The 15,361-nt window shown below is 42.2% G+C and overlaps 1 protein-coding gene across 2 annotated transcripts in view; it reads left to right on the top strand.

The window, feature by feature from the left end:
- The first annotated feature begins 48 nt into the window (after positions 1-48).
- Positions 49-15,361, top strand: part of KMT2C (lysine methyltransferase 2C) — a 287,322-nt gene continuing 272,009 nt past the window's right edge. For both annotated transcript variants that reach the window (XM_019530420.1, XM_019530412.1), the window contains exon 1: positions 49-67. The gene's annotated coding sequence lies outside the window, so the exon portion shown is untranslated. The remainder of the gene's footprint in view (positions 68-15,361) is intronic.

Below are 15,361 nucleotides of genomic sequence, written 5' to 3'. Positions count from 1 at the left end.
CGGGGGCGCGGAGGCCGGCCCGTCCGCCCGCCGCCGGGCGCCTGTGAGCGGGGCCGAGCGCAGCGCGGTGAGTAGCTCCGGCCTCAACTTCTTTGTCGCCCGGTGCCAGCTGCGGGGCCGCGGCGGGGGGAGCGGACTGCCCCTTCCTGGCAGTGCCCGGCGCGGGGCCTCGCTCCCCGTGCTCCTCGTGCCTGAGAAACGTTAGATATAATGAAGAGTTTTAATCGGAGGGGGGGTGCGTTGTTCAAATAGACCCTGCTGGGTGTTTAACTCGTCTTCAAGGAGGATTTGCGATGGCTGAGCGAGGAGCAAATGGGTGGGAAGTTAAAGGATGGGTTATGTAAGCGGCTGGCGAACTTGAGCAAACACTGCGAGGGAGCAGGGTGATGGTTTCATGCCGAGCTTTTCGAAAACACAGAGCCCGTCATGCATCGGCTGCCTATTGTATCCTTCAAGGACTGCTTTCCTCATGTAACTAATGCTGGATACTGTCACCCCCCCAGCGCAACATTTGTCAGGGATGTAGCGTTCATTCTATACTTGAAACACGTTGGTAAACTTAGGCTAGCTTTTCTTTTTTCTTTTTGATTCTGTGGTGTCCTACGATTTGTTTTGTTTTGTTTTTGCATTGCTTCGAAAGGGATCTTTCAAAGACCCATCTGCTAGTACTGAAATAGTCTCGTCTTCCTATGTCTCTTCCAAGACACAAAAGACAAGTGGGTCAGTATTGCTCTTGCAAAACTAAGGCGAGCCCGTGGTGTTCTGACAGGACCCGTAAGCATTATTTATGCATGCTCAAAATTACACAATAGTAAAAAAGAAAAGAAAAAAAGAAAAAGAAAAAAAAATTACAAAAGAGATATCTCTGTTCATTGTTCATCGTGATACAGTAAATACTTCATGCTCTCTTAGGCACAATAAAATGCACACTTACTTTAGGGGGGAAAAAACAGCTCACTGCTTGCTTAGGGCAAATATTTTAACAAATGTAGACAGAAGAGGAGATATACTTTTATCAACAAAGCACTGATGTGAGGCAGCTGGGTCCATGCTAACCGTTCATTAACGTCTCGTTAAAGAGCACCGTACATCTTATTTGTAATGTTTTGAAAGCATTTGATGTGTGCCCCCCGTTAATACATCGGTCACAAACATCCTTTCCTGACAGTGTGCTCTGAGTCTATTGAGTATCCACAGTTTTTAATTTTACCTAACAGGCTTGAAAACTGACTGGGTTATACTACAAACTTGATGCCTTCCTATGCTCTCTGTTATGTGAAAGTAATAGGAGAGGATTGTGTTTATGGTATAAATCTAGGTATTCTTCGCGCAAAACATGATTTATGCGTTTCTGTAGGTACCGTCGTTTGTATCCCTTGTCAGACTGTTCTAGGTTGACAATAATAATGAAACCTGACTTCCTCCTTCTCCAGCCCCAACAGGGAATGAGTTATGGAGAAAATGTGAACATTTCTTCTTATTGTTCTTGCATTCTAGCCCTTCTTATTTTCTGCAATAGCAGAATGTGATCACAGCATACAAGCTTGCTTAGCATGTGATTATACACCACATGCTCCTGCAGACAATTCTCTTAAAGGTGAAACTGCAAATCAAAAATGATAAATAATGTATGGATTTCTGTGTTGCTCTCTGCCGTCTCCTGGCCAGGCTGTAGGCACTGTTCAGCACAGACATCTTTTCAAAACAGCATTGCCAACCGGGGATCTGTCTGTTCAGGTTTAAAAGAAGAATCCTCTTCCCCAGTCCTTGCCTCTTGCTGCCTTCCTGGTTTTTATAGTTTTAATCCTTGCCCCCCCACCTGTTTTTTTTTTCTTCATGTTTTTTCCCCCCTTCAGACTTCCTACCAAATATTCAGCCCAACAACCAAAGAAACTAACAGTGCATGGGGAAATAGCGAAACCAGCTGTCCAGTATACTAGCAAATGCACCGTGTGAGCGCACGGAGAAATAGACAATTTGTTTTCTCTAAGTTATTTCAGCTTTAGTTATCACAAAGGCTCCTGGTAACAGGAGTGGGTCCTGCCTGTAGATCTGAGGGAAGCATTTTATTTTTTTTTTTTATTTTTATTTTTTTAAACAAGTTGACAGTGGGTCTTTAGCTTGGCTTTTATAATTCTGTCTTTCCTCTGTGAAATCCCTTTGGCATGTTTTGGTTCACTGGCAGTATCCCAGAACGTGATATCACGGATATCAGATGCCTTGTTGCAATTCATGGCATTTGCTATGTCACAGTGGTGCATTCTGGGATACCTCCAGTGAACCAGGAAATGGCATGAGCAGTGTGGAATGGCAGGAAAAGTATCACGGTCGAGTGGTAGGGACGTAGTAACGAAGGTCAAGTAAGAGATTTCAGGTTAGTGTTTTTTATCTGATAATCCTAAGGGATTGTAAATAAGGCTAGTTATACTTTATTACTCAGTGGACAGTCAGAGTATTTGCTTACACAGTCTGATTTAGGTTTCCAGGGTTGGGCTTTTTAGACTGGAAACGGATACTAAAGTAAGTTGCAAAACATTATTGTTTAATTACATCATGGTAAAACAAACATGCTTTGTTCAGGTTCCTTTGCGAAGAAATGTCTTTGTTTCTTGAAAACAATTGCATTAAGTATGCAGGAATATCAAAACTATACATTACCTTATGTAGGACTTTTTTTCTTCATGGGCACGTGTAGAGCATCCTTAATAGGAGATTGTATGGGGGGGGTGTAGGATATTTATGGAGGATATTTGATCGCCTCCAGTACCAGTGCCTTACAAGTTAGTTGAAGTAAGGTGATTCTTTCCAGATTTTCTTCATCTCTTGTGTAGTCTTCCTCTTGCATGTGATTCCCACATACATATTATGAACTAAGTGGGGGGGGGGGTAGTGCTAATGGTGCATTTTACTTTATTTCTAGAACATACAATGATTTATAATCTAAGTTGACAAATACTTTAAATTTTTAAGATTGTAGAAAAATAAAATTAAATATTTTTAATAATGGGGCCCCAGAGAAAGTGAAGGCTTGCTTTTTCAAGCTGGACACCCATTTTGATAGATGTGATTTAATTTCAGCAAAGTATTCTTTGTTTTAAACGGTACTAAGATAAAAATTGAGTCAAAAAGTCTAGGTTCATCTTAAATGGTAGGACATTGTTATGTTTGAAGGAATTCAATATACCAAGGAAGAGAGAGGCAAGAAAAGACATATTTTATGGATAAAGCGTTATTCAGATTAGATCTTTTGATGCTATAAATGTGTCTTGTTTATTTTTGTCAAATGTGAACAGTGAGCTTGCCCTACTGCTGCGCCAAGGCTGTTCAAGATACAGCCTACGGGGCTTGTGGAGGGGCAGGAATTTGGGGGTGGTGGGGGGTGGGAGGGGAGAGGTGAGCAGGAGTGGGGCTTATTGCCAAAATCTGGAGTACAGAGCCCCATTGAGGATGTGTTTTAGTGGCGAGAAGCCAGGCAATGGCTATGTTAATCCCCATAGCTGAGCCAGCACACCACCACTCCTGTCCCACTGCCAGAGGTGGATCTGGCTCTTGAGGAGCCCTATGGCCTGGACCTGGCCCAAGGGGCCAAAAGAGTGTCAAATCCCTGCACTAGCTCATTTAAGCCAGTAGCTTGATTTTAGAGACCCTACAGAGGAGGGTACAAGAAACTCTGAAAGGGAAACATATGACATAGATTTTTATGAAATTTGTATTAGGGGTGAGTTTCTGCCATTAAGCAGGAGGGCTTCCTTCCAGACTTGTAACACTTTTAACTCATGTAACTGGATGTTCTCATTTTGTGGAGGCAGTGCTGCAGAAGTTAGACCCTTGGAGTGCTTTAATTGAAATAAGGATAGAAAGATGGCAGACTTTTTTGGAGGCCTTGTCAAGCACAAGGGACAGTGTGAATGAACTGGTAGAGCAGAAAGCATGGAAGAGGAAATGTTAAGGAGACCTGAGCAGCCATACATCCAGGGGCTGTGTGATGTGAAAGTGAAGGTTAAAAATGCAGGTTTGGTAGGTAGGTTGCCAACATGCTCATAAAATGAAGGATTGAAAATCAGGCACTACTTTAAACATTATCAGTTTTCCTGTTGCAGACTTCATTGTAGCTGTAAAATAGCTACCTTAAGCTTCATTGTTCTTGAGACTGAGTGAAGTATCAAGCTAGAGTATTTTTGTGGGAAGTCATGTATTGGTTTGGTCAAGAGTAGGGAATCGAAAAATCATAGACATGTAACAGAATAAGGCAGATAGGAGATTAGGGATGAGAAGGGCAGACTTTAGTGCCTTGATTTCACTTCAGTCCATTTTAGCAGAGTTGTTTGTTGCCAAGCAATCTCTCTTTTCAAGTGCATTTAACCTCCTCTCCCCTCCTTTCGGCTGTTGTCCCTTTCCATTTTCTCGTCATTAAAAAGATCTCACATTTTAATTAAGGAGACGGTTGTAAAGGTAACTTCAGTTAGAACTTCAAAAACTGAGCATTAGATTTTTAAGTCCAGCTCTGAGAGAGGGAATATCGTATTAAGCAGTGGTGGTGAGTTTCAAGACTCAAGCCTTAAATCAAGGACTTTTTAAAAGTGCTTTTGTAAGGACCAGGATACAGTCTTTTGGAAATGCCTCCCTAAAGGTGGGCTGGGTGAAGATGACAAGTTTCGAACTTTTTTAATACTTTGTTTAACTTTTGTACCAGTCTTGAACTTTCTGTAAAAAGCACTATAACAACTCTTTAATTGTTCACCCTCATCCTATATCTATCTGAAGGGATGGGGTTTAGTTGCCAGCATTGGGTGATGTTCCAGTCTGAAGAGGAGTACCTGAAGAAGAGTACTTTGCGTTGACAGCTTATGTAGAATCTCGCCCAACCTTGCATTGGTCCAATATTAAGGTATCACCTTCCAAAATACCTTTGCTTCCCATTTAACCGCTAGCCATTTTCAAGCTACTGTCTTTATCAGATTCACTTTTAATAATGAATCTATCTGTGCAATAGCTCTGACAGTTAGTGGTTTAGAAATTGAATTGCATTGCTTCTGTAACTTTACTATAGAAATATTTGCATCCAAGGGCCACATCCTTAAATTAACGGTAGACCTTTACAGATGTAGTCATTTCTATTCTCTCTTTGAGCATTTGAAACTTTCTGAAATCTGTTTGACTTCTGTCTAGAATGTTACGTTAATGCGGTGTTAGGTAGTTCTTGGAAGTAGCAGAAATGATGAGGGAAGTGGTGCTCCTGAGAATTGACTGTAGAGAAGACTCTTGGAATCCAAATGCAGAACTGTCCCCCTTTTTCTTCATAGCAAAGTAAGGCTGGAAGGGACCTCAGGAAGTCATCTATCCCAACCCCCTGCCTGAGGCAGGATTATCCTTTTCCTAACCACCCCCAGCATATCCTCATCTAATCTATTGCTAAAACTACACAGGCAATCCCATTGCAGAACCACAAAGCATAGCACCGTAACTTGTCACAGGTGGGGTGGGCAAGGGGACACTATGATAGCCAATGTCCTGCTGCTGCAAGGGTTGTTAAAATGTACTTGAGAGATCTGAGGAAGATTGACATGCCCCCTGCCACAGAGGAGGGCAAAAACTTGTGCAGTCTGTACCAGACTGACCATGGGGTTAATCTGACCCTCAGATGTGGCAGTTGGTCTGACCCTGAGCAGAGGGGAAGATCCTCTAACTAGGAACCCCCAGGCTTTGGTCCCTGCAAGAGCACTGGCACACCCCATTCAAATTCCCCAGCTTTAACTGTGGCCAACACCCCGTGCTCCTGAGGAAGGGTGGGGGGAACCCCCAAACCCTGATGTATGTAGCAGAAGGAGGGGAAAAATCCTTTTGGGCCCCATGTTGCAACCAGTAATGCCCAGGAGGATAGTGGTGCATAAAATACTCCTAGATATCCCTGACTATTGCTTCTCCAACATCTTTTTGAACATCTCCAATGATGGTGATTCCACCACTTCCTTAGGCTGTCTATTCCACTGCCTCAGGATTCTCACACCTTTTCTTATTGGTGGATAATCTTAAAATATTTGTTATACCCAGTTTTACCAAGACTACCTAAGTATTTTTACTGCTGTTGCATCTAAACCTCAAATGAGGAACTTTTCATGAAATTAATTAAGATAACAGAATATTCTATAATTCACAAAAAGCCTGATTCAAAGACAACTGAAGTCAATGGGAATACTCAAAGTAGTAAATGCTCACCAGCATGAGTAAAAATAGGGCAGTCCAGCTTTTTTTTTCCTTTATAGTGTTTTGAATAACAAAATGTGGCTTTAAAATATTAGTCCTTTTTTCATTATTATATATGATCAAACATGACTAATAATGGATGCCTAGTTATATAAATTGACATTGCCAGCTTGTTCTTGCTCTTCAGGTCTCAGCAAGTTGGGAAGATAACTTCACTGAATTGTACTGTGTGCAACCATACCTCAGTTTAGTTGGCTTAATTGGAGTTTCCAGGATGTAATTAGTCACAGACTTTGGCCCAAGGGGTCTGTGTCAGCCTTGTGATGTTAATTTTTATTCCTTGTGTTTCAGGTGTTAACAAAAATCACGGTTGCATTGTGTGTACGGACTAAACTGTTTCTGTGGTTAGCAAGGACTTTCTGCTTCTAAGAGCTGTTCAGTGTTGACCTAATTTGGTATTTACAGTCCAATTCTCATGCTATAGACAGTTCCATCAAAAATCCAGTTATCACAAGCAGTATCTTTCCAAGTTAAATCTTAGCAGACTGTTGGAGAACTGTGGTTTTGGAGATGGAGATGTGCACGGCCCGTTTTCAGCATTGATTCTAGCTCCTTTACCAGAGTTTCATACTTAGGCTAAGAAATGGGTTCAGGGCAGCTTCTCCCCTGGGTTCCTTAAGTAAAATGCATGGATTTACAGATTAGGAATTAGAGACTTTTCTGGAAGAAGAAATGTCTTGGCCATCCCCACCCCCCCAACACCCCCAACTTTGTAATAGAAAACTAATAGGCTGAGTCGCTCCTTTGCCACACTTTTCCATGGAGAAGTGTTCATCTTCTGACATTTGTGCAATTTTCTGAGCTAAAAGGATTTGCAAGGAACTTGAAAACTGTCATCATGGTGTATTTCAGTACATGAACATAGTCCTCAATGATGACTATAATGAAGCAGTTTTTCCAGCGCACTAGGTAGTAGAATCCCTTTATCTCACTTAGGAAAATCCAAGTTAAACATTTTCTTTTTTTTCTGAGACTAGTAGTTATCTTTGGAAGAAAAAGCCAGTGCTAGCTATGGTAGTCTCCATAAGTTGATGTTGTAATGCAGGGGTTGCCAGCCTGGGAATTCTGGGGATGGGACTAGGGGGTATGCGCGGGTGGGCAGGGACGGAGCATCACCACGCAGCATCCTGCGCTTCCAGACGTGGGGGTGGGGGAAACTCACATGTGGCGGCTGGTGCCACTTCTCATCTGGCTGCTCACCACCCCTACCGCCCACTTGGCCACGCGCCCTCCTCTCTCCCTGCCCCCCCCGCGCTGGGGGTACACTGCTCCGCATCCAGCCACCAGGGGTACAGTGATGCAAAAAAGTTGAAAACCCCTGTTGTAATGAGTTCTTTATCTTGTTATTATGGGGAAGTATTTCATTCCAAGATTGTTTAGCCCAGAAATTTTGTAGTACTTAATTTTCAACCACTTGCAGCCCTCGTTTAAAAAAAAGCAAAAACAAAAAAAGATGTTTCTATGGAAGGTTAGCAATTATGTTAGAATAGCTGTCTACTAGAACTGGATCTTATTGCAAGTTCATAGATAAGAGCAAAACATCAGTTAGCTTTTTCCAAAGGCATGGCAAATATCATGGCGCATGATATACTTGAACTATTTTCCAAGTCGAGTAATTTGGAATCCACTGGAAGAATGAATTAATAGGAAGCAGAGGTTGCTCTGTACATTTTTAAACAAAAACTTAGATTTTGCTGAAATGAAAAGTGTGGTGTGTGTGTGTGTGTGTGTATAGATATATCTATATAGATAGATATATAGATTAGGATATATATGTATGTATATGAGGGACAGCTTTTTGATCCTAAGGTTATTTTTCACCTACAAATTATGACTGTCTGGCCAGTGGACAAAGACCAAGTGTCACTTGCCATGATCCTTTAAGTCCAGTGTTGGCAGAGGTCCAAGCTAACAAGCTGTCCCCTGAAGGACAGTGGACAATCACAGACTTCTCATGGGGGAAAAGTTTTGCTCCTCCAAACTGTGGCACCCTGCCTGAGAATCACTGCTGTAAGTAAAGGATATGCAGAGTGCTGTATAAAGTTTTCTTTCTGGCTTTCCCATTGGTACATTGCCAAATTAGATGGCTTGATACTTGTTGCTATGGTGGGTAAAAGAGATTTAAAGAGAGAGAGATGCTTCTGAGGCATGTTTGGTGGTAGCTCCTGGTCTGAAAACATCTGAGATGCTGGAAAGTGTGTGTTCCTAGTGGGGAAAGAAAGATTCCTTATCTGGACCATTGCATTTGTACCTATATTCAGAAATGAGTTAGTTTTAAGGAATAAAACTGAACTGAATGGCTGAAGAGATGAAAAGTAGGAGAAAGTATTTTTACGCAGATGCTTCTTTTGAGTTTGGTCCAGGTCAGTAATGAAATGAAATCTGCTACCACCAGATGGCTGTGTAGCCCCCTTTGTGAAACTAATGTCAGTCTACTATCCAGGGGACAAATGTCTTCATCAGTATAACCACCAACACAATTGGCATCCTTGTATTGACAAATTGGTCTGTGTATTGGTATCTGTAATGTGGTCTTTGTATTGGTATCCTCTGTCTACAGGTGAAGGACTGGATGGGCGCTGTAATGCCAGACTGTCCTGTTAAGCTTGAAGATGGTGACTTTAGGTCAGATTTAAGGCATTTGGTAGAGGTGGTGTGTGGAATAATTTGCCTTACAGCTACTTGGTTTGTAGCCAGGAAAGTGAGACTGAAATCTTCTTTCTGGCAACTTTTGCAAACACTTAATTCAGATAGATACTTTTCCTCATTTTTATAGCAATTGAAAGTGAATAAACCACAATAATTTTTATTGCTTTTGGAAAATGTTGGGCAGTTAAAGCAAATTGCCAAGAGATTTTTAAAGCCCTGAATTCTTATCTGTATACTAATATAGCAGTCCAGTCCATTTAGCATTAGGTTGGTCTACGTGACAGTAAAAGTTATTGGAATTTTGCTGAATTATAACCAAACATCTGAAAACCATACATTAAAGAATTTCTTCAGCATTCAGATAATGTTTCTTAAAGGGGTAACTGAAAAGAATGCTTTCCAGTCTTTCCTGCAGCAACTTAACATTGCTTAAGAAATGTTTAAATTATTTAATTCAACATAGTTTGGCAAACTAATTAATGGTACATTTGTTATTATAACAGGCTTGGAAATGTCCTGTGTGGAACATAAAATGAATGTTTGGTTTAGCTAGGTTTGCATATAGTATTGTTAAGACTATTTTTATTAGGGGCCATATTGGAACATTTGTTGGAAACGAGCATAAAATTTTGTGTAGAAGAAATGCCATTCAAGTTTATTTTTCGTGTGTGTGTCTTTAATTAATACATTTGTATATTTTGTTACAGTATGCTAGAACATTTTGTACAAGAAGTAACAGTAGGTTGAAGCTTGGTAGCTGAAGATCTGTAAGGCTGCCAGTTGACTTTTTTTTTTTCCATGAAAACTCCATATACAAAACAGGATGAGTTGTCCCTGGGGAGTTCTGAAAGGTTGGCATCCCTCAATTTTTGTCTGTAGTTTTGTCTGTGCCATATAGGGGAACTAGTATTGTTATAATAATTTTAAAAAGATTTAAAGTATTTAAGTATTTAAATAACTAACTGAAACCTTTTTGGAAGGAGTAGCAGATGATGGAACAAGGAGCAATGGTCTCAAGCTGCAGCAAAGGGAGTTTAGATCAGATATTAGGAAGAATTTTCTCGCTAGGAGGGTAGTAAATCACTGGAATAGGTTACCCAGAGAGATGGTGGACTCTCCATCCTTGGAGGTTTTTAAGACTTGGCTAGACAAAGCCTTGGCTGGGGTGCTCTAGTTGGGGCTGGTCCTGCTTTGAGCAGGGGGTTGGACTAGATGTGACCTCCTGAGGTCCCTTCCAGCCCTCATTTTCTATGATTCTACTTTAGCATATTTTAAATTTTCTCTTCATAAATTTGCTTTTGGGAACATTTTATTTTTTTTCTGGACTGGTGAACTGAAAATCTTCCCCAAAGCAACTACCATATTTGCTGGCATATGACATGCTCAAAAATAAAACGCACACCTTGTTTTTGGAAGGCGCAAAGTAGAAAGAAAGAATCCTCTGTAGTTGTGGCTGGCTGGGTAGCATTAGAGTAAGGCTGCCTGGGAACATGGAGTGTCAGGGTGTGCAGCATCACAGGAGACCGTCTGCATGAGGCAGCCAGCAACTAACTCCCTGCCACACCAGGAAGTTCCTGCTGCCAAAGAACTGATGCCACACGTCCTGGCCGCCGTTCCCGGGAGGACTTGCTCTGGTTAGGCCCCAGACATTTGCAAAGGCAGTTGCTAGACTTGCTAGTTGCTAGATAAAGAACTTGCAGTAAAGACCTAAATTTCCTATAAATAGTGTTGTTTCCATATCACAAGTCTCCTGAAGATACTACCAGTAGCTTCCTTGCTGCTTCAGGCCCAAGCTGCAGTGCTCAGCCAATAGCTACAACTGTGCAAGGGTTAACGCAGGACCTGCCCCTTCAGATTGCTGAGCCAGAACAGCAACACCCATCTTGGCAGGTCTCCAGGTTTGCTTCTTTCCCTGCGAAGAAAACTGCTTCTTCACTTAATACACATGTCAGTTTTGCAGGGCTGATTTTGTAGAAAAGGTCCATGTTATGTGAGAAAATACAGTACATCGACACTACATTGACAGTCATGTTAGTATCCATATATTAAGGGTTTATTTGTTTTTGGAGATTGATTTTTTTTTTTTTTGGTATATCTATTTTAAACATAATTGCTAATATGCACTGGTTACTTGGCGTCTTATGCAGTTTTGAATTCTGAATTGTATGGTCTCTGTCTTGTCAAAGCATGAATATTACTTAAATTCTTTTAACTTGTGATTTAGCAATTGAAATATGAAATATGTCACATTTTGTAAAGGAAGATACTATATATTTTATGTTGCCCATACAGTACAATATGCATAATAAGGAATAGTGCCCGTATCTAGCACAAAATTCTACCAGTGATTTCCTAAAAAACATTTTTTTCACAAAATCATAGAAAATGAGGGTTGGAAGGGACCTCAGGAGATCATCTAGTCCAACCCCCTGCTCAAAGTGGGACCATCCCCAACTAGATCATCCCAGCCAGGGCTTTGAGGACCTGGGTCTTAAAAACCTTCAAGGATGGAGAGTCCACCACCTCTCTGGGTAACTGTCCAAGTGCTTTAGTATCCTCCTAGTGAGAGGGTTCCTAATGTCTAACCTAATGTGTGTGTGCATGTATATAATAACTATATGTGTCTATATGTACGTGTGTATATGTGTGTATCTGTATTAGGGCTGTGCAAAATTTCACCAGCTGTTTTAATTCAACACTGTTTTGACTAATTTTGAGCTAGAATAGTGAAATTTGAATTGAAACGAAGGGCTTCGAAACAGCCTTGAAACAAAACGAGGCTAGTTGAAATGTTTTGCGTTTTGAAGCAGCCAACAGCCAGGTAGTGGGAGATGGAGGAGAACCAGGGCTGCGCTTCCAGTGGCTCCGCAGCCCCATGTGGCTCAGCTGGGAGCACAGCCCTGGTTCTCTGCCTCCTGCAGCTGGGCTGCGGGAAGCTGATCACAGTGCAGGCTCAGTTCCCCTCCCCAGCGCTGCATTCGGTCTGGGGAAGGGAACTCAGCCCAGCTGGGTTGAGTTCCCATCCCCAGCCTGATCATAGCTGGGGAGGGGAACTGAGCGATTGGGCTGAGTTCCCTTCCTCAGCTCCCTGGTCCCAGGCAACAGCGCCTGGCTTCCCTCCCTCATCTGGCAGGTAGATTGGGGGCCCACAGCCCCAGGAAGACTGGCACTGGCCCGCAGCCCTCCCGGGGTTTCAGGCCTCCATCTGCCTGCTGGTTAAGAGAGGCTTTTTTGAGCTTCCCCATTATAGGGTATGGGTGAAACATTGTCACTGTTTTGACAAAGCAAAACAGACCAGCAGTTTCAAATCAAAATGAAATTCGAAACGCTGTTCCGTTGAAACCTTGAAACTCAAGTCGAAATGGAACGGTGCCGTTTCGCACAGCCCTAATATGTATGTATGTAAGTATGTATAAAATTTATGATTGTGTATCTTAAAAAAAAAAAATGTAATCAGAGTTTCCTTAATGTATTACTACTGTTCCTGCAAAAGCTATCCTTTCTTTAAGATGCAATTAGAATTTAGATTTATGAGTTAGCAGAAATACTGGCTTAATTTTGCTCGACTGAAACAAGACCAGTATTTTAGACCTGTAGTGCCCATATATGAGAGTCATGTTTCCTTTAAAGTACATTTTCTTTTAATAGTTAAATAGAAAAGCTCATCAGCCTTAGTATTTTCTGTTGCTGATCTTGAGGAATGAGTACCCTTTTTTAAAAGCCTTAGATTATATGTCTGCATTAAAAAACCATTAGGAGGCATGTAGCAGTTTTGTCTCTTCACTCAAAGAAGACTGCTTTATAAAAGATATAGAAACCTGTCTTAATGTTTAAGATTTGATCTATAAACTTCAATAGCAGATGTTCATAAGTAACATCAGTCCATTAATGGAAATCCTGCATGGTGATTCCACTGACAACACAAACAAAGAAATTCAGTTGACATAATGTTAAAGTAGATAGTAGCAAATTTAATTTTTGTGCTTGCTGAAATACATGGACACAAGTATATTTTGCTTAGAGTTTTCTGGAGCTTAAGCAGCATTGCCTATTTCTTTCCTTAACTATGCAACAGTAATTAAAAAAAAAAAAAAAAGTTGTTGACTGGAAACAGGATGACATTTTTGGTGATTTATCTTTCTTTTGTGGTAGTGAGATGATAGATTTAGTCAAGTTGGGCATTTGAATTTTCAGACTTGCCTGTTTATTCATTTGACCTGAGACGAAACATGAGAAATTTTAAAGGATAGTTTTTTCAAAGGTTGTTTTATTCTTTCAAATTGATCTTCTAACCATGTGGCTGAAAAATGTCCTCTGTCATTTGGGCTTTTTGTTTTCATATCTCTTGGAGAGGAATAATTGAAATAAAGGCAACTTGAAGGCAAAACTGGTTAGGTATTCTACTCCGCGTGAATCTTATGTGATAAACCTTAGGTCCTGATGGATTTTAATTGTGGAATTACTAGATTGTATAAAACTAAGACTGTGACTTTAAAAAGTTTTAATTGTGAAGCTGTTTACCATATACATTTATTCCAGTAATTCATATTTAAAAATTGGAATTTTCTGCGTCATTGTGAGCGTATGCTAACTTTCAGTGGTGTTACCTCCTGTATCTAGTCTCTTCAAACCAGAAATATCCTCATGGGCTAAGTACAGACAGTCAACAAAGCCCAAGGCTGAATCAATTCAATCTTCGCACGTTAATCTAAGCTGCATAGATTGAACCAATAAGCAAGTGAACAGACATTCACTTTTGATTCTGGAAATGCAGCCAAGGCCAGAAGCCAGGGGGCACTAGAGCACGCGTTCTTGCTTGGCTAGAGCAGATAGCTTGGGTCAAGGCTAGCCTACCCACCCTGCGAGGGGTGATTTTGCAACGGAGGCACAAATATCCTGGGATGCTGGGGGATTGTGAGTTAACTTGAATCTGGAGGGGATCTGGGACAGAAGTTCAATAGTTGCTTTTGTTTTTAAGATCAGTGAAATACCCAAAGTCTCCATTTTAAGTTGATGGTAGATGCAGCTTCTCAGCACTTCTGAAAATCAGGCTGGAGAAGGCTAAAGTCTGCCAAGCGTACATGCACATGTGTATCTTTTGTTCTGTCTAAGTTTAAAATACCCGTATTCTATTAATTGTACAATTTACTCGGATCTTTTTGAAGTGGTTAAAGGGAAGAGCTTCGAGCTTAAATATTGTACCTCCTACTACAAAATGTTACTCAATGCTGTTTAGATGAAAAGCATTTCCCTCAAGGCCCCCTACTGTGTTTCCTTCACTCCAGGAGCCAGAGGCTGGGTGGGCGGGAACCTGCTGCTTTGTTAGAAGAGAACTTACACGTTTGTTTTGCTGCTTATAGGCTAAAGTATTAGAATTAAGACATGGAAGAAAACAATCTGAGTCTGGATGCAAATGTTTCAAAGTTTGAGGCCATTATTGTACTGGGAAATCCTGAGTTTCATTTATAGTTTTTTTCTTAAGCGAGTTTTGCATTAAAGCAGGAGTGTCACATCCTCTATTTGGATCCAAACTGTGGGGCCCCTTGTGGACTGGACCTCGACACACCTCCAGTGACACTGGTGGTGCAGGGGTTAACACAGCCATGCCTTGCACCTCTTGCCCCTGAAATGTATCCCCAACAGGGCTCTGTACCTTTGGTTTCCAGTGGCAGGACCCACTCCCAAATTCCCAGCCCCTCCAAGAGCCTGCAGGTTGGATGAAATGGCTCCAGCCTATGATGTGTAACTTTGACACCCCTGAGTTAAAGGATTCATACTGATCTGATTGCTGATATGCATCTTGGAGAGCAGTATCCAGCTGGTAAGTCTGTTGGGGTGGGAAGAGGCATGGGGGAGGAGGGAGGGAGTGGGGCTGGAACAGGGATAAGCACTGCACAGCTGGGGTGGGGTGGGGTGTAGGATGGAGCTGTGGGCTCCCTTGTCCAAGGAAGCCCAGGGTGGGGGCAGTTCCCACTGCTGCAGTCACCCTAGGGCTGGTATGGGGGGGGCATGTGCCCTCTGGATCTGTGCATGGGGTGAGGGCAAGGTGCCTTCTGTGGGCTCATGGCAGGGAGCTGCACCAGCTTGTTCCTAGCCGGGGGGCTGGGCCAGGGCTGTGCTTGGGGCAGGTGGTGGTAGCAGTAGGAGAGGGGTCTATGGGGGGGCTACAGCCAACCCAAAATTTGCTGCAGCCCTATCCTAGCTCCCCAGCCTGGAAGAATCTGGTGCCACCCCTGGCCTTGTGTCTGCAATAGGCAATTCTGCACACAGATCCAGGGGGCACATGCCCCCATGCCTCCCATGTGGGTGTGTGCAGGAGCGTGAGTCACCCCGCACCTCCCAGACAAGCCGCCTGCAGCTCTGCTCCCACCCTGGCTGGGCAGCATCTGCCCCAACCCCACTTCCTCCCCCATTGTGGATGCCTCAATCTGCCCCCACATGCCTCTAC

This window comes from Crocodylus porosus, unplaced genomic scaffold, assembly GCF_001723895.1.
Source record: "Crocodylus porosus isolate Cpor-Errol unplaced genomic scaffold, CroPor_comp1, whole genome shotgun sequence".
Classification (NCBI taxonomy): Eukaryota; Metazoa; Chordata; order Crocodylia; family Crocodylidae; genus Crocodylus; species Crocodylus porosus.
This window is presented reverse-complemented; position numbering and strand designations above follow the sequence as displayed.